The sequence below is a fragment of the Canis lupus genome, chromosome 14 (assembly GCF_003254725.2).
Source record: "Canis lupus dingo isolate Sandy chromosome 14, ASM325472v2, whole genome shotgun sequence".
NCBI lineage: Eukaryota > Metazoa > Chordata > Mammalia > Carnivora > Canidae > Canis > Canis lupus.
The window spans coordinates 53,125,935-53,153,297 of NC_064256.1; the positions used below are offsets into that span (position 1 = coordinate 53,125,935).

General features: G+C 38.0%; 1 long non-coding RNA gene and 2 pseudogenes across 3 annotated transcripts in view; all 3 read left to right on the top strand.

Annotated features, from left to right (window-relative positions):
- The first annotated feature begins 2,399 nt into the window (after positions 1 to 2,399).
- On the top strand, positions 2,400 to 5,045 carry LOC112670847 (aldo-keto reductase family 1 member B1-like; annotated as a pseudogene).
- A 7,510-nt stretch (positions 5,046 to 12,555) lies between these two features.
- LOC112670777 (uncharacterized) overlaps positions 12,556 to 27,363 on the top strand; it is a 60,975-nt gene continuing 46,167 nt past the window's right edge. For all 3 annotated transcript variants that reach the window (XR_003143205.3, XR_003143206.3, XR_004804586.2), the window contains exon 1: positions 12,556 to 12,694. This is a non-coding gene — a long non-coding RNA (uncharacterized LOC112670777). The remainder of the gene's footprint in view (positions 12,695 to 27,363) is intronic.
- LOC112670776 (TP53-regulated inhibitor of apoptosis 1-like) lies at positions 26,390 to 26,684 on the top strand (annotated as a pseudogene).

The following is a 27,363-nucleotide window of genomic DNA, read 5'->3' on the forward strand; positions in this document are numbered from 1 at the left end:
TAAGAAAAAGAGAACTGCCTAACAGCCTTTCTTTAAAATTACAGCTTTGTAATTACATTATAACTTACTGGACAATTTTAATCACATAAAATAGTGGCTCAGGAAATTCTTTTTTAAAATTAAAAACGAGTGGTGTCAAGAATAAGGAAATGAGATTATTTGGGATTTTCCTCATCCATGTAGCAAGAATGAGTGGCGACCTTATGGATTTTTCAAGAATGGAAAATGGCTATCCCTTGCAAAATTAATGACCATGAACCTTGTGTAGCCATATTCCAAGGTACCTAAAATAAATCACTAGGTATTCAAGGAAATCAGTAACAAAATACTTCACAGGATTAGTCAATAATCCATATAGTTATGTAAATAATAGAAGAATGAAAATTTATAGATACAACGATGTACCAAAGTAATCTAACTATTCCAGTGTTATAAGCGGAGGCAGAGAGATAAAGACCCCCTGGGGTTGCATTCTGTCTTTGCCACTTACTAGCTAGTTGATGTTATGAATTTTGCTCAAAATTTTTTACCCTCATTTTCTTTAATTGTTAAAATGCAATGTTAACAATTAAATGAGCTGCATGTTAAATGTCTAGCACAAAACTTATAGTAAGAGGCATTATTTTTATTTCTAAATATGCTTGCAAACGGCTGATTTCTAAGCTGCATCAATAGATAATAAACTATGGAGAGTCCAAATATATATTAAAGTAATAATTTGTAATTTGAATTTTTTCAAAGACTCTAGCATGTAACACTTAACTTTATAAGACGCAAAATAGCTCTACATTAGAAAATGGTCCTGTTATTTGAACTGAGCTTTTCCCTTCCTAATTTGTCTCCTTACACAGAGCGCTGCCTTGATTTGTGGTAATCGCTGCCTCTCTTTTGAAGTTTATAACCTTTACATAATTGTAGACACTTGAATGTTCCCCCTTAGTCACCATTTAGCTAAAGCCCAGTGATTTCATCTTTTTAATCTCTTCTCACATGTCGGTCCTCCAGCGCTTTTTATCATTTGGTTACTCCTCATGAACTCCTTCCAGTTTACCTATATTATTCTGTTAATAAGCTGCCCCCAGATGAATGCAATATCACAAATCAAGTGTCTCTGGAGCATGTAAAGAAACACTACTGGTTTCAGCCTTGTGACTTGGTGTTTGTATTCAGTTAAAATTCACATCACCTTGTTCTTTTCTGTATCATAGATCAGATCAACACCCCATTTTCTCATATTCACCACTACCTCAGTGTTAACAGGACTTTTACCATAATACTCTTCTTCAATTGTTTAGGCGTACTTTTTTTTTTAAACAGAACTAGGGCTTTTTTCTTAACAATGCTCAAGTTTTCACATATTCTACTTTCTTTGTATTAATCAAAGATTCTCAAATGTACCTTTAACATAAAGGGCTATATCAGTCCAGAAACTGGAAAATTGATTGATGTCAAGCTCAAAATAAGATAATTCCTTCCAGAAGGGCTTATTCACAAGGGTCTGTTTGTAAAGTATAAATGCAGAGAAGCCACAAGGGCTAGTGCAGTAGGCTGGGGGCCAGTTGCATCATCCTTGTTATCATCCTCCAAGGGATGAGGAAAGGACAATCATCCAAACCTGAAAGCAAAGAGTGCCATGAATTCCCTACAGTGATCTTTGATCAAGGGACACAGCCAACCAAATAAGACTTTTGCCAGGAGAGATCCAGGAACAAAAATACACTGAACTTATTTGTATTCTTCTCCTTTCCTGTGATGACTTAGAAGGGCTACATGTTGGCCAGAGGCTACAGGGGCCATTACGATTCAGTCTCCTAACACAGACAGCAGGATGGAAAAGGGTGAAAAAAATGGCAAGTGAATTTCGAGGAGCAAAGAAAGATACCAGAGGTTAAAAGTTCATTATTTGGATATTGTTATGTGCTTATAGATTATTTTTAAACATATAGCTTAAAATATCCATATGTGTTCCTCTTGCTTAACACATATTCTATCTCGATGCCAACTGAGTTCCTATTACCTGATACTGTCACAGAAAAAAATTAAAATATCTAGCATTTATAAACTCCAATCCAGTGGAAGTCATGAATCAGAAATATTGTGTTTAAAAAAAAAAAGAAATATTGAGTTTATCTTCAGATGGCTAAGAAAGAAATAAACTTTTTTGAGCTTAATTATAACTTCACATTTGTTTCCCTTGTTGGCATAAGTCTTTGCAATCTAAAGCCAAGAAACATTTTGTCAAAAGAGAGCCTGGAAGAGTGATTTTTCAACCAAGGACACATATCAAAATCACTGAGAGGTGCTCTAACTACACAGGCTCAGGTGCACCATCAGATCTACTGAATAGAGATTCCAGATTGATGATACTGCACAAGTGATTCTGGTAAAGATTTGTGAAGATGCATGATCTGTGAGTCTGTTGGCTATAGGGTCAGGGAGTCAGGAACTTATGTCTAGTTAGAAAGAATCATAGTTATCATCCCTCAATTATTATGTGCTTTTTTTTAAGGAGAGAGAGAGAAAGAGAGGGAGAGCACATGCACAAGTGACGGGGAGGGGCACGGGGAGAGGGAGAGAGAAAATCTTAAGCAGGCTCCACATTGAGCTGATGTGGGGCTCCGTCTCATGACCCTGAGATCATGACCTGAGCCACAATCAAGAATCAGACGCTTAACCAACTGAGCCACGCAGGCACCCCCGGGTTTTTCTTGTACAGAGTCTATAAAATACTTCTTTAAAAAAATGATATAAAAATTTAGTAAAGTCATAGACTAGTAGAACTTTAAGGTACTTAGTGATCATTTAGGCTGGTCCCTTCACTTTCACATAAGAAAACTGAAATCTGGTTTATGTATACAATGGAATATTACTCAGCTATTAGAAATGACAAATACCCACCATTTGCTTCAACGTGGATGGAACTGGAGGGTATTATGCTGAGTGAAGTAAGTCAGTCGGAGAAGGACAAACATTATGTTCTCATTCATTTGGGGAATATAAATAATAGTGAAAGGGAAAATAAGGGAAGGGAGAAGAAATGTGTGGGAAATATCAGAAAGGGAGACAGAACGTAAAGACTGCTAACTCTGGGAAACGAACTAGGGGTGGTAGAAGGGGAGGAGGGCGGGGGGTGGGAGTGAATGGGTGACGGGCACTGGGTGTTATTCTGTATGTTAGTAAATTGAACACCAATAAAAAAATAAATTAAAAAAAAAAAAAGAAAACTGAAATCTGAAACAATGAAGGCCCCATCATTTAGTAACTGAGCTGGGACTTGAGCTCAGACCTCTCTTGCTTTCAGTCCAGTGTTCTCCATATTATCCCACCCATTCACCAACTTTTAGCTTTAGAATTAGAAATGAACAAAGTAATCATTTTTAAAAAATAGTCATTAAAATTCATTTGTTCTAGATCCAGTTTATTTTTTTAAATCAATTAACTTTTGTGAACTTTCTTTTCTCCATTTGATGGAAGATCTCCAGAGTGTCCAGATAATTTTTCTTTATGACAGACTCGCTCAACCTTTTTTAACCTTTGCTGCCTTTGGTAAATATAATATCTTACACTGTCCTCTCCCTCCGAGATTCTGCTATACTCTTATTTGGGAATTACTAAGTTATAAAAATGAATTATATGATATTTTTAGTACTAATATTGATACTTAGTATTTTAAAGGACTATTAGTTAAAGGACAGTACTTCAAACATAATTTGAGACACAGATTGGCTCATCAGATGCCAATTACTGAAAAAAATGTTTTGCGAATGTGCACATCTACCAATAGAGGATGCACAGATAAATCAGAAGAAAGTGGAAACCTTGCCAGATGAAGATAAATTTTTAAAGGTATGTGTCATTTATCTCATGGAGAGATGAATGATTGATTCAGTGTAGGTAATTGATCATGTTACAGCAGAAGACTTTGTCACCAAAGGTAGCGTCCTCATTCTTTAGCTTAATTCACAATAGAAAAACTAGTATAATATTTAAGCACCAAGTGCTTAATTTCTATGGATTAAATAATGTGCTTTAAACTCCTTTGATTGAAATAAAAACATATAATTACAGATTTAGGTGGTCTCCGGGCACAGGTCTGCGGAGCTCAGCGGTCCTGGCCAGCCACCTCGTGCTGGGCAATGGTATCAAGGTGCCCATCATGGGCCTGGCCACCTGGAAGTCCCCTCCCAGCAAAGTGACCGAGGCTGTGAAGGTCGTGATGGACCTTGGGTACTGCCACATCGACTGCACTCACAAGTTGCAGAACAAGCGTGAAGTGGGCTTGGCCGTCCAGGAGAAGCTCAAGGGGCAGGGGGTGAAGCGTGAGGACCTCTCCATCCTCAGTGAGTTGCAGCACACGCACCATGAGAAGACATGGTGAAGGGGGCCTGCAGAAGATGCTGGGTGACCTGGTGCTCAACCCCCTGGACCTCTACCTCATTCACTGCTCCACGGGCTTCAAGGCCGGGAAGGAATACTTCCCACTGGATGGGGAAGGCAATGTCATTCCCAGTAACACCAGTTTTGTGGACACTGGGGAGGTGGATGAAGGGCTGGTGAAAGCCATTGGAGTCCCCAACCTCAACCATCTCCAAATTGAGAAGATCTTAACTAACTTGGCTTAAAATATAAGCCTGCTGTCAACCAGATGGAGTGCCACCCACCCTCCCCCAGGAGAAGTTAATCCAGTACTGCCAGGCCAAAGTCATCCTGGTGACCGCCTACAGTCCCCTCGGCCCCCCGACAGGCCCTGGGCCAAGCCTGAGGACCCTTCCCTGTTAGAGGATCCCCAGAATAAAAGCCATTGATTGTGCAGCCATTGTGCAGCCAAGCACAATAAAACCACAGCCCAGGTTCTGATCCAGTTCCCCATGCAGGGGAATTTGGTCATGATTCCCAAGTCCATGACACCCGAGCACATTGCAGAGAACTTTCAGGTCTTTGACTTCGAGCTGAGCAGCATGGACATGACCACCTTACTCAACTACAATGGGAACTGGAGGGTCTATGCCTCCCACAAGGACTATCCCTTCACCGGGGAGTTCTGAAGCTGTGTGGGTGCCTGTCCCCCCAGGTGCCCCACATCCCTCCTCTCCTATGTAGCCTAGTGTGGCCTCTGCCCCTCGGTGATGGGTCGGTGACCTGCTGACGGCCCATGAGGGCTCGGCCCACGAGCTGTTGGGTCTCAAGAGCAGTCTCAGTAGGTTAGAGCCTCTTCCAGTTTTGGCCTTCTTCTTGTCCAGCTGGGGAATGTAGGACCCCAGCACCCTTTTCTGACTAAGTTGAATCTACAAAGTTGAAATAGTGCCACTATCACCTGGATTTTGGCTGCCGGGAACGGTAACCCTTTCATCCAGACTTCTTGCCTCAAATAAAGAGTTCTTTTGTGAACTTGAAAAAAAAAAAAAAAAAGAGGGTTAAAGAAATCTAGAGTTTGAAGGTTGTTAAGCAAGCATCAAGGCTAACCTCTCATCCTTCATATAGAACACTGATATCTAAGTGGTCAATTAGATTCTTACCTTGGGGTGTGCATGAATCCAGCATTAGCCCTAGAAGGAAAAAGTAAGCTTCTCAAAGACAGGTATAACCTAATAATAGTAAATTTTTAATTGACCTTTCTGGGTCCTCTGCCATTTGGATTACTTAGCATAGGCAAAAATCTAGCATTAACTATGGATTTCTCCCAAAGTTCCAGAGATATGTATTTGCTTTATGCAATGCTTGGCACAATTTTAGGTGAAGATGAATACTTAATGCCCCGGTTACAACTTAAAGAATCTCAAGCTGAATTTGCCTTGCAGGGCATGGTGACTAATAGTGTTTAATATCATAACAAAGCCAGCAAGACTGTCAGCATTACTTAGTTGCAGTTGTCTCAACTGTACATAGTAGTTTACTGGGCTAGGAGCTTGGAATCTGCCGTATGTTGACCTTGCAGGGTAAGTGGGTGGAAAAGGACCCGAAAATTCTCTAAAATTATATGTTAAATTTGTGCATGGCTATATTTAATTGTGTTGAGTGTACGAAATTTACCTCTCAGGTTTCTGAACCAAATTTTTAAGAATGATTGCTATCTGCAAATGATTTGACAATCAGGAGAAGACAGTCCTGTGACTTAAAAGTAGACTCCGTCCCTTTCATGAACCTCAAATTCAGCACAAATTGAATCAGTATCCATTCTAAAGATTCCTTTGCTATGTAATATGAAATATACATGATGATGGTTATATGAACACATACTTATATTATGCATATCTGATCTGACTATTTAGGTGAGAAATAAATAGAATTTAATTTTTCATAAGGCATTCCTGGTACAGTGAATGAATATGTTTAGCATCATTTAAAATTTTCTTATGGCAAATCATCTTTTACCAGTAATGTAGTCAACTGTTCTGGATTTTTTTTAGATTTTTCTTAAGAATGAAAAAGAAGTCTAGGCATAATCTCTTGCTTAGCCTAGTAGCTTAGTCATCTATATTTTTAAATCATATAACAAAGAGTTATCTAATATATAAGGAAGTGAGAAATATATGTTCTTTCAGGTGGAATCAGCTCGAAAGTATAAATTATTTGCTCACTGATGAACAGTGTTTGGAAAATTATCTGTTAGAACACATTTGGGAGCTTATGTTTATTCATTGTAAGGTGAAAATTATATCTCCTAGAGTAGGAAAGTTCCCTGGAAATCATTCTGTCCACCTCCACCCTGTAATGACTCCCTGTTAAGATTTATTAATAGGAATGTTGCTATCTTTACCTTAGATAGATTTAGTGATAGCAAACTCACTGCTTCATAAGGTAGCATATTCTACTTTTGAAAAAAAAATTAATAAAAAGTCAGAGGCTTTTGTGCTACAATCGAATTTATATTAGTCTTTGTGTTTTAGTTTTATTTTTATTTTGGAAGCAGCATTGGATGTTCTTATAAAAATGTACCGTGCTAATCAAAATTTTCATAAGAATTATGTCAACTGAAGCAAAACTTTTAAAGTATTGCATCCATGTAGAAAAGTTCACAAATCATTAGTGTACAGCTCATTAAATTTTTCCAAAAGTGAACTTAGTCATTTAACCACCAACTAATCCAAAAAATAAGATTACCAGTGCCCCAGCCAGAAATCCATCTCATATCCATTCCCAATAGTTACTTCTCTAACCATTATTGCGATTTCTCACACCACTGATTAGTTTTTTCATTTTTGAGCTTAACTTAAATGGAACCAAATTCTTTCATCACATCTAGTTAGTAGAGGATGGAATAGTCCCAAAGCTAGTACCCTTCATCTCCTCACCACTTTACTACAAGCTCAATTCAATAACATCCACTGGGGAGAAAGCAGCACATATGAAAAGAGCAATTGAGTCCAGAAAATTCTACTTAAAATATGGTTCATACATTGTCAGTCATGTGACCTTGGGTAAGTATTTGACTTTTCTAAAGGATCTTCATTTTCTTTATATACATGTGCAGCACAAATAATAACAGTAACATTATGAATATTAAATGAGATGATATCTTTTTTAAAGGTCAAGCACAGTGCCTAGCAAACAGCAGTTTGTTGTTCGGTTCACAATAACATACACTGAAATGAAAAATACGGTAATGTATCACTTTAAACTTGTGTAAAGTATCACATTTTTCAAAGCACAAGTTCTTTAGGTTTTATTGCTTTTATAATAAATGCTCTCTTTCTGCTTGTATAACTTCCTTTTCAAGACAGTAGCTTACAGTGTTTACTTTGTATTTGAATAACCACAGAAGAGAAAGAGGAGTTGTAACTGCTGTGTCTTTTTCTGTTGAAAATGGCAACTCCCGGTATTTCTGTCTCTCACCCCCAAATCCCATCGACCCATCTGAAAAACACTCACCTATACCCCCCAAACCATACCAAACTAACCCAGCAGCACTCAACAGCACTCAAGATGTTCCTAGAGGCCCAGAGGGTAAGCAGGCAGGGATAGGAAGGATCTGATACTATCCTTTCCACATTTTTGGAATATAAACTTACTTTAATTTGGTAATTCCCTCAGAAAGGTTAAATATAAATTCTTTCACATCCCTAGCTCCCAAAGAATGAGAATGTGATTTCTAGTCATGTTCTCTCATTAAAATAAAAGCTCAATATCATAAAACAATTAGATGATCCCCAAGGTCTCTTTTTAATTTTCTAATTCTGACTCTTATGCCCCATGAAGTTTATTGTAATGTGCTTAAACTTGTGTGTTGAATTGTGCCTGTTTGTTCATCATGTGAGTAAATGTGTGTGTTGGGACAGGCACTATCGATTGACTCCCCAAACTTCCATTGGATAAGGTTCACTTCAGTAAATATTTATTAATACCTTTACCCTGTGCCAGGGTGGGTAAGATGGTGCCCTTGCCTTCAAGGGGACCACAATTTATCACAGAAAGTGTAACTTCTCCATTGTGAATTAGACAAAGATTTTTATAGATAAGGAGGAGTGTTCATCCTTTTACTTTCTTAAAAGTTTATCAGCCTGTGTCTTTTACTTGTAAAACTTTTATTGGATAGCTTCCCACACATTATTTAGGTAATTTGTGTACATCACACATCCATCTGGCTGAACCACACCAGACTGCTGTGGTGAATGGCATTTCACTCTTAACAGGCAATCTGTGTGCCCAAGAAACAGACCATGATCCCCGGGTGGCTCAGCAGTTTAGCGTCGCCTTTGGCCCAGGGCATGATCCTGGAGACCGGGGATCGAGTCCCACGTTAGGCTCCCTGCATGGAGCCTCTTTCTCCTTCGCCTGTGTCTCTGCCTCTCTCTCTCTCTCTCTCTTTCTCTCTCTCCCTCTGTGTGTGTGTGTCTCATGAATAAATAAATAAATCTTAAAAAAAAAAGAAAAGAAAAGAAACAGACCATGAAGATGGAGTATCATAGTCCTCACCAAATTCAGATCAGACAGCAGTATTGAGTCCTTCCATTACTTGCATACTATTGCAGGATTGGCCAAACATTCCAGCTTAACTTTCTATACTATTTTCATCAGATGAAGTACAGGAGAGCTAGCTATTGAAGGGCTGGGAAAGAATTTATATGGTTTTGTGTCTCCCACAGCTATAAGAGCACAGGCTTACCAGAAGATGTTTGCATACTAGAGCATATACAAGCTGGAAGGGATTGTAGAAAGTCTGTAGAACCTCTACAAGGAAGAAGGCAATGTTTCCCCCTCCTCTTATTAGAGCGCTAGCAGCATGGGCAAAGCTAACAGTCAGCTGGCTCACAATTCAGTGATCTTCCTCCTCAAACTCTTTAAGTAGATCTTGTTTGCTAATTAAAAGAAGTGCATAAAATGTGTCCCTGTGCCACTCCTCCTGAACATAAGTGGCTGAACCCTTCTTTTCTAATTTTTTTTATTGCATCCATACTTAAGACTGGGATAGTATGTAGAATTTAACTCAGAGGATCAGTCAAGTCCCCTAAAAGGAATTGGTATCTATCCTCTTTATCCAAGCAATCACACTGGGATCTTTATTACTCCATGGCAATGAGAAAGTCCAAAGGTGATTCCTCAATTGACAAAGGAGTCCCACATCAGTGATATATCATCATCCCTCTGCTTATTCTCACTTGGAGGTGATTTCTCCACCACCTATATGGTGTCTAAAAAAGAGTGTTTTGTATCTTTCTGAATAACCTCTTTAAAAGAACAACTAAACAGGCTTTAATATATTAACAGTCACCATAAAAGTTCTCATATAATTGAAGTTGCTAATATTCATTTATATAAGAAGCCCTATAGGATAAATTTGTATCATGCGTTATACAGACTCACTTGAAAAAAAAACCCTTAAAGAACAGTAGAGCACAAAAGAAAAGAGAGTTATGAATCCATGAACAAGTAGACTAATATTAGATCATATTCAAGTATAGTTTCACATAAAATATAAAGATGTGAGGGAAATGATCCATTAAAAACCGATATCAGGGAATTAGAACCATTAGAGGAGATGTGATAAATACATACTGTCACTACTTCCCCCTGGTTGCAAAAATTTTAAATTTAGGAATGGCCTATTTCATTTTCCCACAAGAGTCATCAGAATTTAAATTGGAGTGGGGAAGTGCCTCATAAGGTTTCCTATCCAGAACATTCCCGACATGGAGAGAGGGGTCAAAAGATATGTGTTAGCCTATTTGGAAGGTGATATTTTCTTTTGCCCTTTAAACACTGAAAATTATGGCCACCGTAGTAAAGAATTAGGATTAACCATCTTATATAATTATAGGTTAAATCTTCTGAGCATAGGTGAGGTGAAAATAGAATATGAACAAAGTTCATCTGTCCAGTCTAAAATTCAGGAGTAGCATAGCAATCTGTTTCCAAGGCCTAAATTATTACAATTATCATAGCATACATGGTCTGTGGCCTGACACTGCAAATTTCAGAAAAGAAACCAGAATATACAGAGTAATTTTACTCTGCTCCATGTGTCCTGGTGTCACTCATTCACCCTCTACTGAAAGTTAGAGTTTGGAGGCCAGGTAGGTGAATTTACTTTCCACACCATCCCTATAAGCTTTTGTCTAAATTATCTGGCTATACAAAAGATCAGCTTGAAACTTATTGCTCACCTCTTATCTATTCAATGGTTTGATGGAACAGCAAGGAATATCGTTAAAGACAATGAGGCATCAACTCCTTTAATTATTCTCTCTTAAGAATCTGCCATTTCAGACCATCTATTTCAGATTTGGAATCGTGACATTTTAACCTCTTCTTGATTAAAGGTTTCTATCTCCATCTCAAAGAATGCTTACTTATATGTGGTTTCTCACAAATGGCTTAACCTTTCTGCATCTCAGTTTCATCCCTTATAAAATAGAGATAATTACAGTGAGTTCTATTTGCCCAGCATGTGGCAGGCATGCTCCACGCATGGACTCCCTGTAAGGTCTTCATATGGAGTTCGAAATATGTCATAAGAACAAAGACAGAACCGAAAATAGAATTGGGACTTAAAGCAAAGCAGGGTGTCAGGCATAGGGGAGTGGGATGTTGATGTGCAAAAGTCGTTTGGTGTCCTTCGGTCTTTTATACATTTCATTCACCTACCTAAAGAATTATAAAAATATCATGCATAATCATCAAATAGAACTTTACAACTAGTACACATTAAAACTCCCAATGTCTCATTAGGCTTACAAGCAATGCAGTACTTTCCTTTTTCTTCTCAACAGTTACAGAAACACAAAGTTGGGAAAAGCTGCGATTTTAGTTTTCAGTTATTTTTCTAAGGGAGATTAAAGACGTGGGATACTGATACTTTAATGAAATGAATTATTATCCCATGATTTCTCCATTAGGAACAAAAACAGCCTGCACTTGGAAAAGGGTCTGTATAAGTTTTTTTTAGAAATTTCCATTTTGAATGGAATTTATGCTTCCATTTTTTAATTACACAAGTTTTGTTTTGTCATTGTTAAGTGTAAAGTTTTAGGCAATTTTCTCCATCAATCATTAGTGAGTAATGGTTTTAATCCATATTGATAAATATTTTGGAAATGTTTCTCACACAAGATAGATAATAAATAGTAAGTCATCGTAATTACGAACACATCCTTGAAGCATTTTCTTGGTATTAGAACTATATAGATCTGTTACTAGTAACATGCTATCAAAATGTAACCCATAATCAGATATAAATTCAATACTATTGATAAACACTGAGGAACATTTGTATGACTTCAGGTTTTTTGACCACAGTATTCACTATTAACAAAATGTTGGCAGCCATAAAGTGTCCCTTTTATGACTTACCTCTAGTTGAATAGAAAGCCTTACAATTAATTTTAAAATACAGGTACTTAAATAAAAATATTTCCACATGATAATATCTCCTTGTTTTAGATTAAAAAAAGCAGGACTCAGGCAAAACAAGAGACATTGATTCTGTCAATAAATTATGACTTTCTCTTTCAATAAGTGGTTACATGGAATGTTTTCATTCATTTTATGTGAAGGAGGTTGCAGTGGAAAGAAGTTCACTAAATTATTATTGATTTACCTATTACTTTTAATAAGCTTAGAAAATCAGATCCTGATAGAATTTTGACAGGAAGAAACTATTTGCCAATAAATAAATCCTAGTATGAAGTTAATTTATTCTTTAGTTGCTGAGACGAAATTCTAATATCTTTAAGTTTCCTTCTAAATACAGTAGTTCTTTGTGATATTAGATATGTAGTTAATATAGTTCCACTGTGTAATGTATCTTCTAAGAAAAAAGGATAGAACTTTCTATGTAAGTTGCAGCTCTTTGAAGATATACTACTACTTTCAGATTTGATTATGAACATTTATTTATTCTGATTTCATTATTCTTTCTTGACCGGGTAATCTTTTGTCTTTCTTTCTTTCTTATATCAAAGCAATGGTAGCATTAGGGTCGACATGTATAAAGGCATCACAGAATGCGGAAAGTAGCTGATCTTTTACGCAGCCTTCTCCACTTAACCCCAAACAGACTCTCCTGACTAGAATTTTAACAAGAGTAGTCTTCTTAACTCTGATCAAAAGAGAATGTAGAATCTAGTCACAAAGAGCTGCCTCCACTGTATGTCCTTGAGTGTGGCCAAGTGTTCTTAACTCCCCTCACCATGCACACATGATCACAACTGTTTCCCCCAGGAAGCAATAAGAGAAATAGATCTCCACGCACATAAAAGTAAGTTAACAAGATAAATATTGTCCAAATTTTTAAAAGTGTGAAATAATTTATTTTGAAGCAAAGGTCTGTAGCTACTCTTAGAAACCGTATAATAGTGTCAAATGATTCCAAAATTATTTTTATCTTTTTATAAAGATTTATTTGAGACAGAGTGCACATATGCATGGAGGGGGAGGGGTACAGAGAGAGGGAGTGAGAGAATCTCAAGCAGACTCCAGGTTGAGCATGGAGCCTGACATGGGGCTCAGTGTTACGACCCTGAAATCATGGCCTACGCCCAAACCAAGAGTTGTATGCTTAACCCACTGTGCCACCCACGTGCCCCCTTTTAAAATAATTTAAACTAAATAAAGACTAAAGGAAAACACCATTATCTTTAAAACAGTGGTCAATAAACTAATTTTTCCAGTGGGAGTGGTAGGGCAATATCTTGGAATTCTATCACACTGAACTGAATAAAAACCATCAAAAACAAGGCTATTCCTACGTTTCACTATCAAAACAATTGATTTGACTTAAGGTGACTCAGAATACTTGATAGTAATTATTTCACACTTCTTAGTCACAACTATTGATAGGAACTGGTTGTTTTTCCCATGTTAAAATAGTGTTCCTGACCTCTTATCAGTACACATAGAATATAGGAGTTATTTTTTAACCACCAATGATAGCTTTGACCTCATTTTAGAACACCTCACTTCATTTATCCTTAATAAGGGCCTAGATGAATGACTACAATTCAAGGCAAAATCTTGGCTGGAAACTGAAGAGCCAAAATAGCAAAGATGTTTCGTTCTCATACCAAACATATCTGGCAGATAGGAGCTCTCTGGAGCACTGTGTTGAAAAAAAATTGTAAGTCCAAGTTCAACTCCGTAGGAAAATGTTACAGTAGAATCTTGAATGAGAGCAAGAAGCAGGGAGTAAACTCTGAATACATGCTGGTTACGCTGGATTTCATTAATATTTATTCAGCACCTACTATGTGTAGGACTCTGACATCACTGCAGGAGATATAGAGATACGGCAGTTACCACCTTTGATCTCAAGAAAGGCAGCCGGGTGAGGGAGGAAGAAGAGGTAAAACAAACCAAATGCGCTGAATGATAAAAGTAACCTGAGGAATACAGACAAAGTTCTAATCAGGAGTTTAGGGGAGAGAATTGTAGTTCAAAGGATTATTTTAAGATTCATGGAGGAATTCCACAAATGTTGTCCCATTAAGAATAAATCTTATACCATTTCCTGGGCATTCAAAAGGCCTGCAAGTTTACCAAATTAATCCAGGTATTAAAATAAAATAAAAATTTGGCAAATAATTATAGTTCAGTGTAATGGAAAATTGCCCAAACTTCCATTTATTTAACTATTCTATGATAGTCTAGATTTGATTTTTCATTTTTTGTTTTTGATTCCTCAACCATGTTTTCTTCCTCCTCCCTCTAAACTGCTAGACTTCCATCAGATGACAAAGGGTTAAGGATTCAATTGATATTTTGAATCTGTCAAGAACCACTCACTTGGACTCTTGAGCCTCTTGGTCCTATTTCGAGAGTAGCCTGCCCCATATAAGCCATAATACAGTTTGTAAATTGTCCAACTTAGCTGTTCAGCTGCCGTAGTCTAAAGTTTAAAAATATGTAAGTGGGTCAGTTCTAAAATTAATTCAGCCTAAGTTTGCCTGAAAACACTAAGAATATTACCCATCCCGAGGGCCAAAATATCACCCCCAAGCAGACAGAAACAATCCCTAGAGAACAAGTGCCTGGGATGATGTCTCTGTGACATGCTCACTTTCCTGCCATGCCTGCAGCCCTTGATGGTAACCCGGGGTGCTCTGACCCTGCTAGTCAGACAGGGGAGGTGTTGGCTTTAGCTGATATGCAAGTGCAAGCAGGTTGATCAAACGAAGCAGTTAAATGTCAACAATCATAATTGACATTTATGGAACACGTATAATTTACTAGACATGCATTTAATCTTCTAATAATTAACAAAGAGAGGTACTATTATGCCTATTTTACAGATTTAGAAACTGGGTCTGGATAAGAGGTATAGCTGGAACTTGAACACAAGTCTCAAAAGTCTGCCTTTATTCACCACATTATACTACATTGTGCACGTATCACTTTCCTTTGCATCTACTACTCATCATTTATTAAGCACTGACTATTTGTCAGTCATCTTGCTAGGGATTAGGGATATAATGACAAGGTATCTGTTTTCGGATAACTGATACCGTGATAGAGACACCAGGGACTGAATTATGCCCCCTACAAATTTATATGTTGAAGCCCTAATGCTCAATGTGACTGTGTTTGGAGATAGAGTCTTTAAGGAGGCAATTAAGATTAGTTGAGGTCACAAGAGTGGTCCTAATCCAGTAATATTGGTGTCCTTATAAGAAGAGCAAAGGGCACTCAGAATGCACATGCAGAGAGAAAAGATCCTATGAAAATACAGTGAGAAACAGCCATCTAAAAACCAAAAAGAGGGGTCTCGGTAGACACCGACCCTGCTGACACCTTGATCTTGGACTTCCAGCCTCCATAACTGTGCAAAAATAAATTTCTATTATTTAAGCCACCCAGTCTATAGTATCCTTTTAGGGCAGTTCTAGCAGACTAATTCAGAGACAGGTACATATATCATTGTCTATAAAAGAATTGAAAAGAACTAATAGTGCACAAATATATGGGAGGAATAAATTTTTACTTTAATAAAGATATGAAGATGGGTCACAAAATTTAATTCCTATAGAATATACAGTTTCTTTATTTTTGTCTATAGCTGATCTGGTTTTCAAGAGGCCCCATCTGTGGTTTATTGGGAGAAGCATTCAGTAATTGTCCAATCCATTTTAATACTTAGGCCAAAATGGCAATTGAAATAATGTGTTTGGGTAATATTCAGCAAGCCTGGGAAACGTTTTAGTCTCTCAGATTTCTTACTCTCTGTACCACCTCCCAGGTTCTTCTCCAACATGATGTCTGTGTATAGAGCAGGGGTGGCAGGGGTGGGGCATTCCTTTGGTATGGTTGCCTGACTTCCCCAGCTCCTAGTGGTGCTCCTTAATTTCCTAGTTTCTGGATACTCTATGGTCCCCCCATGCTGAAATCTGAGCAAGAAACTGGTGAATCATTCTTTTGACTTCTCCAATGTGCAGATTGCTCCCCTAGCAGGTTCAGCCTCACTTTTGCTCATATTGCTGCTATAAACACTAAACTGAGTATCCCATTCAGTACCAGCCTAGGTGGTCCACTCATAGAAATACATCACACTGCCAAGTGTTGGCAAGTTGCCAATCAGATTCTTAGCTACCCAGGGGGCCTATAATACACAGGAAAGGGTAAGAGTGAATTGGAAAAATAAAATTTCAGGCAATGCCTTCAAAATTACTCTATTATGGCTGAGCCCCAGGCAGGATGGTACAAGAAAAAGTATGAGAGGCCCTCTACCCAGAGTCTCAATCAGGCAGTCTTGCTCGACATAGTGATATCTTTACTCATAGAAGGGATATATCTGTTCATCATATTCTCCCATTCTCTCTTTTCTTGTTACATTTCCTTAGGATTAGAAAGGGACTTTTTTTCTGCGTCCTCTTCCTATCTAGAAAATGTATGTAAAAATCTATGGACTAGGTCCCTAAGACTGTGCTAACAATAGACATAATGGAATTTGGAAAGTCCAATTCTCAATCACTGAAATCAAGGCTAGTGCCTTGATGTACGTCTACTCTTGAATACTAATTATTACTTCTGTCTTTTTCTTTTCATTCCTTTTGGAAGAAATCTTAACCTACATCGAAGCAGAAAGATCTCTTCAATGGACTAGAACTCACAAAGGCAAAAAGGATAAGCCACATTAATAATATTCAACATATAGATCCCATTACACATTTGCCTAGTAGCTAAAGGTGAATGATTGATTCTGACTTAAAAATTATGCTTCCCAGAAGAGATAACATTTGAGCTGAATCTAAAAGGAAAAAAGGAATATTCGTTAAAATATTCTTAGGGGTGGCTCAGTTTAAAAATGCATAGCCAGTGGTTCTTTTCTAAAGTGGGTACGTTTTTGTAACACCAGAGAATACAGAACAACGGCAACAAGATAACTTGAGAATCATGAATCATACTCAATAAATATGGAAAAAAAAACCTCTTCCACTAGTTCACACTTAAAATAAAGCTCCTGTTACACGCTAAGAATTGTACCAGGTGTTACCAAAAATGAAAAGATGAACTCCCTTCAGGCAAGCAACACACAAACATATTATTGAAAAAAAGATGTATAAGGGCAAATACATCTTAGAAGAAGAGTTATAACCACTAAGTAGTGTAAAAATAATTTTCCAAATGATGGAAGTCAAACATTTCATAGTAAAATCAGGACTAATCCTTATACTAGTGTCCCACCTATCCGGCTGTGTAAAGGGTCCCATTGGCAGCATTCCATAAGAAGAAAGTTGCTGAAGATTATGACCAAATATATGTACAGGAAAGTTAGTTGAAAGATTATAGGTAGAAAAGGATATTTTGGCACAATGCTTATTATTGAAATTACGCTTTCAGTGATCACTGAGACTTAATTGAATGTTCAATAGATATTTTGAAGTTTCTAAGAAAGAAGTTACATACTAATTATTCCTTAATTTCATAGCATTTTAGGAGAATTTTACAAAATACTATTCTGAAAATTTAATATATAATCATTCTCCACTCATAAAGAGTCTCCTTTCTCTTAACCCCTGGTCTAATTTTTATTTGAAAGTCACCTTATTGAATACAAAATAATGCGATATAAATGGAAATGAGGCAGATAGTAAAACTACCTTACTTAGTAAGCATGTCATGACTAAATACATAAATTGTATTTGATTAACTGGTAAATAAAGTATTAAAATTATCATCTGTAGATATTTTTAAATTGACATTTTATAAATTCTAACATTACTGCAAATGGTGGACATAAGATTGAGTTTCAGAAACACATAATGTTTTACTTCCCTTCTGTTCTATTGACCCTGTGATTTTAGGGCAAAATTAGTTATCATATACATAGTCCAACAGTAAATAAAAGTAGAACTTCCTCAGGACACCTGGGTGGCTCAGTGGTTGAGAGTCCACCTTTGGCTCAGGTCATGACCTCAAGGTTGGGATCAAGTCTCGCATCAGGCTTCCCACAGGGAGCCTGCTTCTCCCCCTGCCTATCTATGTCTTTGCCTCTCTCACTGTGTCTCTCGGGAATAAATAAATAAAATCTAAAAAAAAAAAAAATTTAGATTTTTCCTCTTAAAACGTACTGAATTTGTATCCAGCAAAGTCTTGAATATATTAATGAAGGTAGAGTCCAGAAATGTATACATTAGACATACAATGGTGGCTTCAAAATTCTACATATGTGGGGGCTTAGGGCAGAAATCTAGTTAAGCCAGGGCTCTTGTGTTGAAGCTACATTTACAAAGCAAATACACTGCTCTCTATTTTATTGACTATCCAGAGCAAATACACTGCTCTGTATTTTATGGACTATAAAATAGTTAATAAAATATCAATTTTATAAAATATCAATATTTTATAAAACGTTATTTGGCCTTCATATAAATGTAAGAAAGTATGGACCTTTCACATGAAAAATGATCTTTTTTTTTTTATTTAAGATAGAATTTAAAATATGGTTAAGAATTAACACTTTTCTCTCCCCAAGCCATTCAGTGGCTCTGCCACTGTAGACACGTGAAATCGTATTTGGATAACTCCTGTATCTTTCTAATGCTAACGCTCTTCTAGACTCAAAAGTTGTATATTTACCTTCAATCTCAAAGGCATATTAAGCTTTCTGTGTCCAAATCTATGTTATGTTTATAACTTACTACGCTTTCCTCAAACATTTTTCTCTCCCAGATTTTCTATTTTAGTCGATGGCACCAGCAGCCAGCTAACCATCAGACTGGGTTCATTCTTAATTATTTTCATGGCCTCATCTTCAATTATTAATTCCTTCCATATCCCATATGGAGGCATCAGCGTTCTTTCAATGATTCAGGCCAGAAATGTACAGCAGGCTCATGTCCAATACCCCATCTATCTAGCTAGAGAGAAAATGATAGTAGCAATGTAGATAGTACTTCCTCACCCCTGGTGCAATCAATTACCAGGGCCAGTAGATATTACCATCTGAAAAGTGTCTTGAACTTCGGCTTTCAGGTGGGAGAGAGGTAAATCAAGCTGAGCCATATGTGAATTCAAATACTTGGAAGATTCAACTATTCAAGTTCACACAGCTTGAATATTTAATTTCATAGCAGAATAGCATTTGGAAGACAGAATAGCATTCAGAAGGGGAATGCTATCCATGTGACCAAAGTGGAAATACAGCTGGATAAAAAGGTCCTGGGAGTGAATCACAAGGCCAAAGCTCAGTCCCTAAAATTAGGTATAACACTTGAATGAATCAAGAATAGACAACAACGTGAGACCCTGTGCTGTGAGCCTAGGATCCTAAAATTTCCCCCGAGTAGGGACAAGATTAGTTAAAGGATCTGAAGCAGAACTAAACAAGTATATATGCGTATATACGTATATATGTATATATTCACATTCACAGATACATACGTAAAACAAATTCACAATATACAACAATATACAAAATTGCAGAAGCAACCAATTTTTCCTCTTCTTCAATGCATAATCTCTGAAGTTCAAATTTCTAGGTTCCAATTTGATCTCGACTACATGATGTTGGAAGAGTAACACTTGTACTGTGAATTTCATTTGTAAAATAAAGATTATAATACCATCTACCCCATGAGATTGTTGAGAGGTTTAAATAACTTCAGGGGAGTAAATATTTTTATTATTTTTTATTAGTATTAATTTTTATTATTACTATTTTTACACATCAAATCTTCATGCAGTATAATCTTTACCTAGAACTAATTTCCTTCAGGACATTCCTTCTACTTTTCTCTCATCACTGTAGAGATAACACCCTAATCTGCATTTCAAATCCAAAGAAATCACCCATGCCTCACTTATCTTTACTATTTATTTGAATGTTTCCACTTGAATGGACTGTCACATAGTTTATAACTCTGAAACTTAATACGTCATCTTCTTTTAGTTGCTGTACAGCCATAACCTCAGCAATACCTGGGAGTGTTGGCTAAAGACTCCAAAGAGATATCCTCCCCCTTTTAAAAAAAAAATATTTTCTTTATTTATTCATGAGAGAGAGAGAGAGAAAGGTAGAGACACAAGCAGAAGGAGAAGGAGGCCCCATGCAGAAAGCCCGATGTGGGACTCGATCCCGGGACTCCAGGACCATGCCCCTGACCAAAGGCAGGCGCTCAACTGCTGAGCCACCATGGATCCCAGATATCCTCCCCCTTATGGTAAGTTAACCCTAGACTTCTCAACTAGATTGTAAACTCCTTAAGAACTTAGGACAATTCTTATTTTTATTCTTGTGAGGCTGGACACACTATGAGACATGAAATTTGCATGTTTGAGTGGGAGAAGAGAGGATGCTTCTCTCACTTTCTCAACTGAGAGCTTTGCCACAGAATGCCCTTTGCATCCTTGAACAAGTCCGCCTACCTAGACTTCGCCTGGGAAGACAAATTACCATGGAATCCCTAAGGGCATTCTCCCTTGGTAAAGCAGGCAAACAAACCCACTATCTAGAGAAAAATATTTGAGAGTTTTAGAAAAAACTTTTAGAGGTATTTTTTTTTCTAAAACTCTCAAATATTTAGAAAAGTTTTTTTTCTAAAACCCTCAAATATTTAGAAAAGTTTTACCTACTTTCCTCTGAGGGGTTTGTACCCAGGTAGGTATCAGATTCTGGCACTGACCCTAACTCGACATTCCTGAGGTCAGCCAGCATGCTGGAAATGCCGACAAAGCTGAGAACAGAGTTCTAAACTTCCAGAAGAAAATGAGATTTCCTTCCCTGTAAGTCACTGAGTCCAAGATCTGGAGCAGCTTGGAGGATACTGTGCTGGAAAGAAACGTTACTTGGCCAGAGGAGGGCCAGGCCTGAGCGCAGCACCATGTGGCAACAGGAAGCAGTTCTGGGGTCCTGACCTGGTCCTCCACCCCACACACATACGAGCATATGCATCCAGTGCCCAGCGTGGGTACATGGGGAGGAGGGCTAGGACCGGCTGTAGAGAGAATGGAAGTATGAGTCGGTATTTAGGAAACTATTTACCATAAACCAGGTGATAGATGAAGACCTCATCTAAGGAGAAGGTGACAGGGCTAATCACGAAGCTGGCAGGTAGAGACTGATTCTGCTGGAAGAGTAAGGGATCTGGAAACCAAGGATGCTGGAGAAACAATAGTAGAGTCACAAGAGTTGATGGAGGAATCAACCTCCCGAGATAGAGAAATGAAGAGTCAATGGTGATAGAGGGAGATGAAGATGTGGGCTGAGAAGAAACGAGATTTCTAGAAGATTGCCAGTAGGGAACGATACTTTGAGTAAAGCATGGAAGGGCTGGGTGATAAGTGAGTGGGAAGACAGACGGCACAGGGACTGATGTCTGCGTGCTCATTCGAAGAGGCAAGACTGACATTAAACAAAACAATTGAGGAAGCAATGTCAGTGTTTTATCTTTCCTTCTGGAATGTTTCCTTCCTTTTATCCCCATGAGCTTGTCCAGTGCCTTTGGCTATTTCTTCTGTTTGAAGGATCTTCTGCCCAGGTATCTGATGGCTCATTCCCCAGCTTCCTCCTGAGCACATATCAACATTTAACACGCTACACATCCTTTTCACTTCTCACTGTATATTGTCTGTGTTTCCCATTAGAATTTAAGGTCCTTGAGGACAGGGATTTTTGTCTGTTTATTAACTCTCTAGCCCCAGTACCAAGAACAGTGCCTGTTGCATTATTATATGGGTTCCATAAATGTTTGTTGAATGAATAATCAATTTTTAGATGGGGCTTGTGTTGTCACAATGGCTGGCCTCCTTCACTAAGGGATCTGCATGTTCACAAGCCACCACCAGGGAATTGCTGCCAGTAACTATTGTCTTAAATGATTCTTGAGTCACCTTCCTAGTCTGTTGAAAATTATGTCCCATTTTCCATCTTCTTGGAGTTTTTCCAGAGAATTGGGAATTATTTTTGAGAAAATTATCTAAGTGAATGTAAATGGTTAAAATTAATGTATGGTGCAATGCATATACTCTTTGCCATTGCAGAGGTCCTCAGCGACTCCTCTCAAAGAGCCAGTAATGTGAAAATTTCAGGAAATGTGACAGCCCTTTGGGAGAAAATTTGAGGGCACAGGAGTATTAAGGATCCCATGTAGAAAGCTGACTTTGCCTTCTATGTGTATGTCTTCCAATGTAATTACCCTGGCTTCAAGTGTCATAAAAGTGAAACTTAGTAAATTCCATAGCTATTGACTAAAATGGGTAGCTCATTTAAGAAATACCTTTTTAGCACAGATATGGGCTTTTTAGCCAAGACGTTTTTACTTGACTACAATTTAAACCAAATTCCTTTTGTTTAGTCCACAAGGAAGAGTGAACAGCTAGTTCTTGTTATTTATCTTTCTCACAGTAATATTGTGAAGGTTTAATAAAGGACAGTACAATACTTTTGCAGGTATAAACTGCAAGAGAAATCATGATCGCTTTATTCTTAAGTGGTTCCATGTCACCTTGCTATTTCACGCTTGTCATTCACTAATTAAATGTCAGTTCCCAACAGCTACATGGGGAAAAGTGTTATTTGACATAATCTAAAATAGAATCTAAGTACACCCAATTGTGCTTAGATACAGATACTGTTTGTCCTCCCATTCCTCACCTTCAGCCAGACTCTCTGTTCTCCTTCATCGTTCTTTCCTTCCCTCCACTGCACACACACCTGCTATTTCCCACCCCATTTCTCACCATCCCATAGAATAAGTGAATGCTCACCACCTTCCATCTGTTAGTATTTAATATCAACCAATTCCATATCCACTGTCCTACTATTGTACTCTGTGACCTACAGATTTCATGCTGCTTCTCTGTCCTGGTTTTTATTTATTTTCATATCAGAGACTGGGTAACTGAGGATGGCTTGGCTAGAATTAAGACCCAATGTTAAATAAACTCACTGTGACTAAAGTGTATGGTGAGGAGAATATGAGAGCTGAAGATCGGCAGGAAGAGGCATCCTCAGTCTGATTTGCCTACTCCCCCACCACGGAAACAAATATGTGACTTGCCAATGGGAAGACAGGTTTTTACAGATAAGACTATTCTTAGAATTGGTAACTTGGGGCATTAACCAGCTTCTGTAGTCCTTTGTTTTATCTCAAATAGCATTAAAACCATGAGCAGTATTGTGAGAAAATGTAGCTGTCTCTTGAGAAAGATTCCATCAAATAAAAGAAGAAAATATATCATAGATGACATTTGTTTGATACCCTCCACAACATCACTGTAAGGCAGGAAACTAAGTTAAAGAGAATTCAAATGGCCTGCCCGGCCTCACAAAGAGAGTGGTACCCAGAATTTAAATCCAAGTCTTTGGAATCCGTACCCAGTGATCTTTCTCTTTTGTTATATTATATCCAAGCCTATACATTTTCTGACCTGTATGCCAGTAAAAGAAAGAAGAAAGAAAAGAAAGAAAGAAAAAGAAAGAAAGAAAGAAAGAAAGAAAGAAAGAAAGAAAGAAGAAAAAAAAGAAAGAAAAAGAAAGAGAGCAGAAATTGTATTGAAGTTCATTCCTTCCCTGTTTGAATGAATATTTGCCTGGTATTTTATTAGGGTAAAAAATGTACCATTCAGGTCATCTGTGTTTCAGGTAAATTCCCATTGCGATAAAAACCATCACAAAGAGGAATTTTGACTAAGCTTTTTCCTTAATACATCAGACAACCATGTTGGTCTGATCATGTTCAATTTTGCACAATGTTTAAATGCTTCCTCCAGCGCAACTCTTCTCAGTTGCCCCAGAGAACAAGTATCACACTGCACACTGTACGTACTGGATAGAGGAACAGACCCAGCCATGAACTGCAAGTACATTCCTTATGTCCCTTGCGTTCTAAAAATCAAGTGTCAATTTATTATTGTGTTTCAAGAATTCCTCTTCAAACACTTCAAGGAAATTCATCTAAATTCCCAAGTTTTAACAAAAACGCAATCCCACAAAGAATCCTAAGAACTCTGATTAATGAAAAGCGGAGAACTAGTTGTGCTGTGTCTTCTCCCATACTGTTTTCAAAATATGTGTTGCATTCCAGTGGACTTCAAAGGGCCTGTATGCCAGTTCTATTTATCCTCCGAATTCTGCACAATATGCCCTCAAAGGGAAAAGAGTTTTATTTTAACTATTTGTATATTCCAAAGCATTTGTTTTACATACAAAGCAACCACATGTATTTTAAAAGGTTGAATTCTAAAAATAGTAGTAAATATATCTGAGGATTCTAATTCTTCAAGACATCTTACTAGTTTTCCTTACAGAGGTTGTTTTATGCTTGATTACAGATTTTTTTTTTTTTTGGCTTCCAATAGAGAGTTTTTAGGGTATTGTATATGCCCAATATCCGCTGCCCCTTCCTAACAGCATCGCTATTACTTTCGGAAAATTACATCTTCCTCCTCTTCTGTAATCTTGGTGGTCCATGAAATTCCTGGGCCTGCCTCCCACTAGGAAGCCTCAGGGGAGGATACTTTCTTACATTGCCTCCATACAATGAGAAGGAAGGTATATGACCTAAATTTGGCCGAAATAAGAAGCTGTAATCTTGGACAAGTGAAGGAAAAAAAATAAAGAAAGAAAGAACAATTAAAATTCCATTCCTCCCAGAGTGGTCTCAACTAGTCTGTTCTTTTCTGTAATCGAGGTAAAATCTTACAAGGGTCACATAAAGTTAACCATTAGCCATTTTTTAAAGTGTACAACCCATTGCTATTTAGTACATTCACAATGTTGTACAACTGTCCCCTCTATCTTGTTCCAAGACATATTCATCGCATTTAAGGTGTTTGGCATATCCATACCCATTTAGGCAGTTACTGCCCACTCTCTCTTCGCCCCAGCCCCTGGCAACCACTGGTCTGCTTTTTTGCCTCAATGGATTTACATATGGTGGGTATGTCACATGTATGGAATCACGCAATCTGTGGCCTTTTGTGTATGACTTCTTTCAGTTGGCAAAATATGTTCAGGCTCCATCCCTGATGTAGCCTTGATCAGTGCTGACCAGCCTGTTCTTGCCCCCAACCCTCTCCTAGCTTTCTGTTTCTATTCCTCTGTTCCTGCTGGGTTTTTGGCATCTGACTTGCCCAGTCCTCAGTCATCCCAGATATGTGGGTCATGCCCTTCTTCCCAGTCTTTCACATTTCCTTTTTCCCAGTGGTGAGGTAGTCATTGGTTTGCATTTTGTTTTCTGTTTGTTTGTTTGTTTGGTTGGTTTGGTTTGGTTTGGTTTGGTTTTGGTTTGGTTTTGAGAGAGAGAGAGAAGGAGAGGAGCAGAGGGAGAGGGGGAGAGAGAATCTTAAGCAGACTCCATGCCCAGTGCTAAGCCCTGTGCTGGGACTGGTCTTACAACCCTGAGATCATGACCTGAGCCAAAACCAAAAGTCAGATGCTTAACTGAATGAGCCACGCAGGCACTTGCATATGTTTGCATTTCCTACAATGGATGATGAATTGGCACACTTTCCACCGGGCACATGAATTATTAGTTTCTAACTGGATACAAAAGTTCAAAGATTTCTTTCCATTTTCTACTCTCTTCTTGTGCCAAATAAATATATGAATATGGTAGAGATCCATTTACCTTCTTTCTCTTTTATTACCACTTTTAGGGAGTACTTGTCTTCATGCCAAAGGCATTATGAGCATAAGAAGAAATAGAACTGAGTGTCTTGGTGATTCATTCCCTCCCTTTTAAAAAAAAATGTTTATTTAAATTCAATTTAATTAACATATACTCTATTATTAGTTTCAGAGGTAGAATTCAGTGATTCATCAGTTGTATATAACCCCCAGTGCTCATTACATTACATGCCCTCCTTAATGCCCATCACCCAGTTCCCCCCCGCCCCCAACAATCCTCAGTTTGTTCCCTATAGTCAGTCTCTTATGGCTTGCCCCCCTCTCTATTTTCATCTTATTTTATTTTTCCTTCCCTTCCCCTATGTTCATCTGTCCCTCCCTTTTGATAACTTAGCAAGGAATTCGTTCAGTGAGTAGGTTGATATTGGAGGCTAAGATCCAGAGGCTCCTCCTTTTCCTAGTGAGGCCAATTCCTCTAGCAGGGAATTTACACTTGAACACTTCTATCCCCAAGGCCCCTTTAGCTGGGTCCATGCAGCCAAGCTAGGCCCAATCTAAAACCTACCTCTATTGGGATTGCGAAAATTTGGAGGATGATAGGCACTCTCCTTTTTTTGCTCGAAAGTTTTTCTTTTTTTAAAAAAATATTTTTATAGCTATACCATGTGGTATGTGTAACCATACCCCTTTTGCATAACAAAGCCAATCCAAAAAAATATGACGAGAGGCACAAATATAAATAAGACCAAACAAGTCTGGTAGAAAAAAACGCCATGGGCAGAAACTAATATAAGATAAACGATGATGCTTGAGTCATAAATCCTATAATATCCACAATCAAGGAACATCCAGATTTTGCTTCAACGCTTCCTTTGAGAAAAGAATTAGGGCATGAATAGCGTAGGGGAGGCCTGCACTGACACGAAGCGCAACCAACCAGTGCTTCAATAGCTGGTTTGCCAAGAAGCTCCTTGAGGGGGATGGCTCTGGAAACCCCTGCACTGACCTCTTCAAATGCTATCAGCAGTGTATTCAGAAAGCAATAAAGGAAAAGGAGATTCCCATTGAAGGACTGGAATTCATGGCCCATGGCAAAGAAAAGCCTGAAAGCTCTTCTTGAACTTGACAGTCGCCTTGAAAATGGACTCCTCCAATCAGGAAATTGAGGACACTGGATTTCATCAATTAAGGCTGTGAAAATAGCCATCGATTTGATGAGGAGTTTAGGAGGGAATTTTCTTTCCTCCTTGATTTCCTCTCACTTGTAAAAGATGATGAACCATCACTCTTTGCTTTGAGACGACTTCTCACTTGTGCTATGGCACCTTGCGGGAACCTCACCTGCTAAAACTGAATGATTTCTTGGGATTATGGTTCCAATACTTGGTCTAGGATCAGCTTTAAATATCCTTTGTGTGTAAATACTGATAATCTTGTCAGGATGATCAGGGTTGCCTGGCCTTTTGAGTTTGCTTCAAAGGGCATTAGGTAGATTGTACTAGGGTTATTATTATTCATGGAAGCAACTGGATCTCTCTTCTCTCAGGGAGCTAAGGCTCTGAAAAGGGATTCCAGCACAACGGTTTTAATCAATGCTTGGGGTATGGTTTTATTTTTATATAACAATTTTTAAGATTGCTGGTGGACTGGGTTAGCCAAGAGGAAGACAGCCTTAAGGGTGCCTTGCCTTAAAAGGTGTCAGATTTCTGAGTAAGGTGTGAAAGCTTGAAGAATGTTGCAGCACACACCATTTCAGAGCTCATAGTATAGTTTAGGAATTAAGATCTTTGGAGTAACAATGGAATAAGATCCTAAATTGCAGAGATTTGCTGTTCCCAGCTTTCAGCCCAAGTCAATTAGGTCTA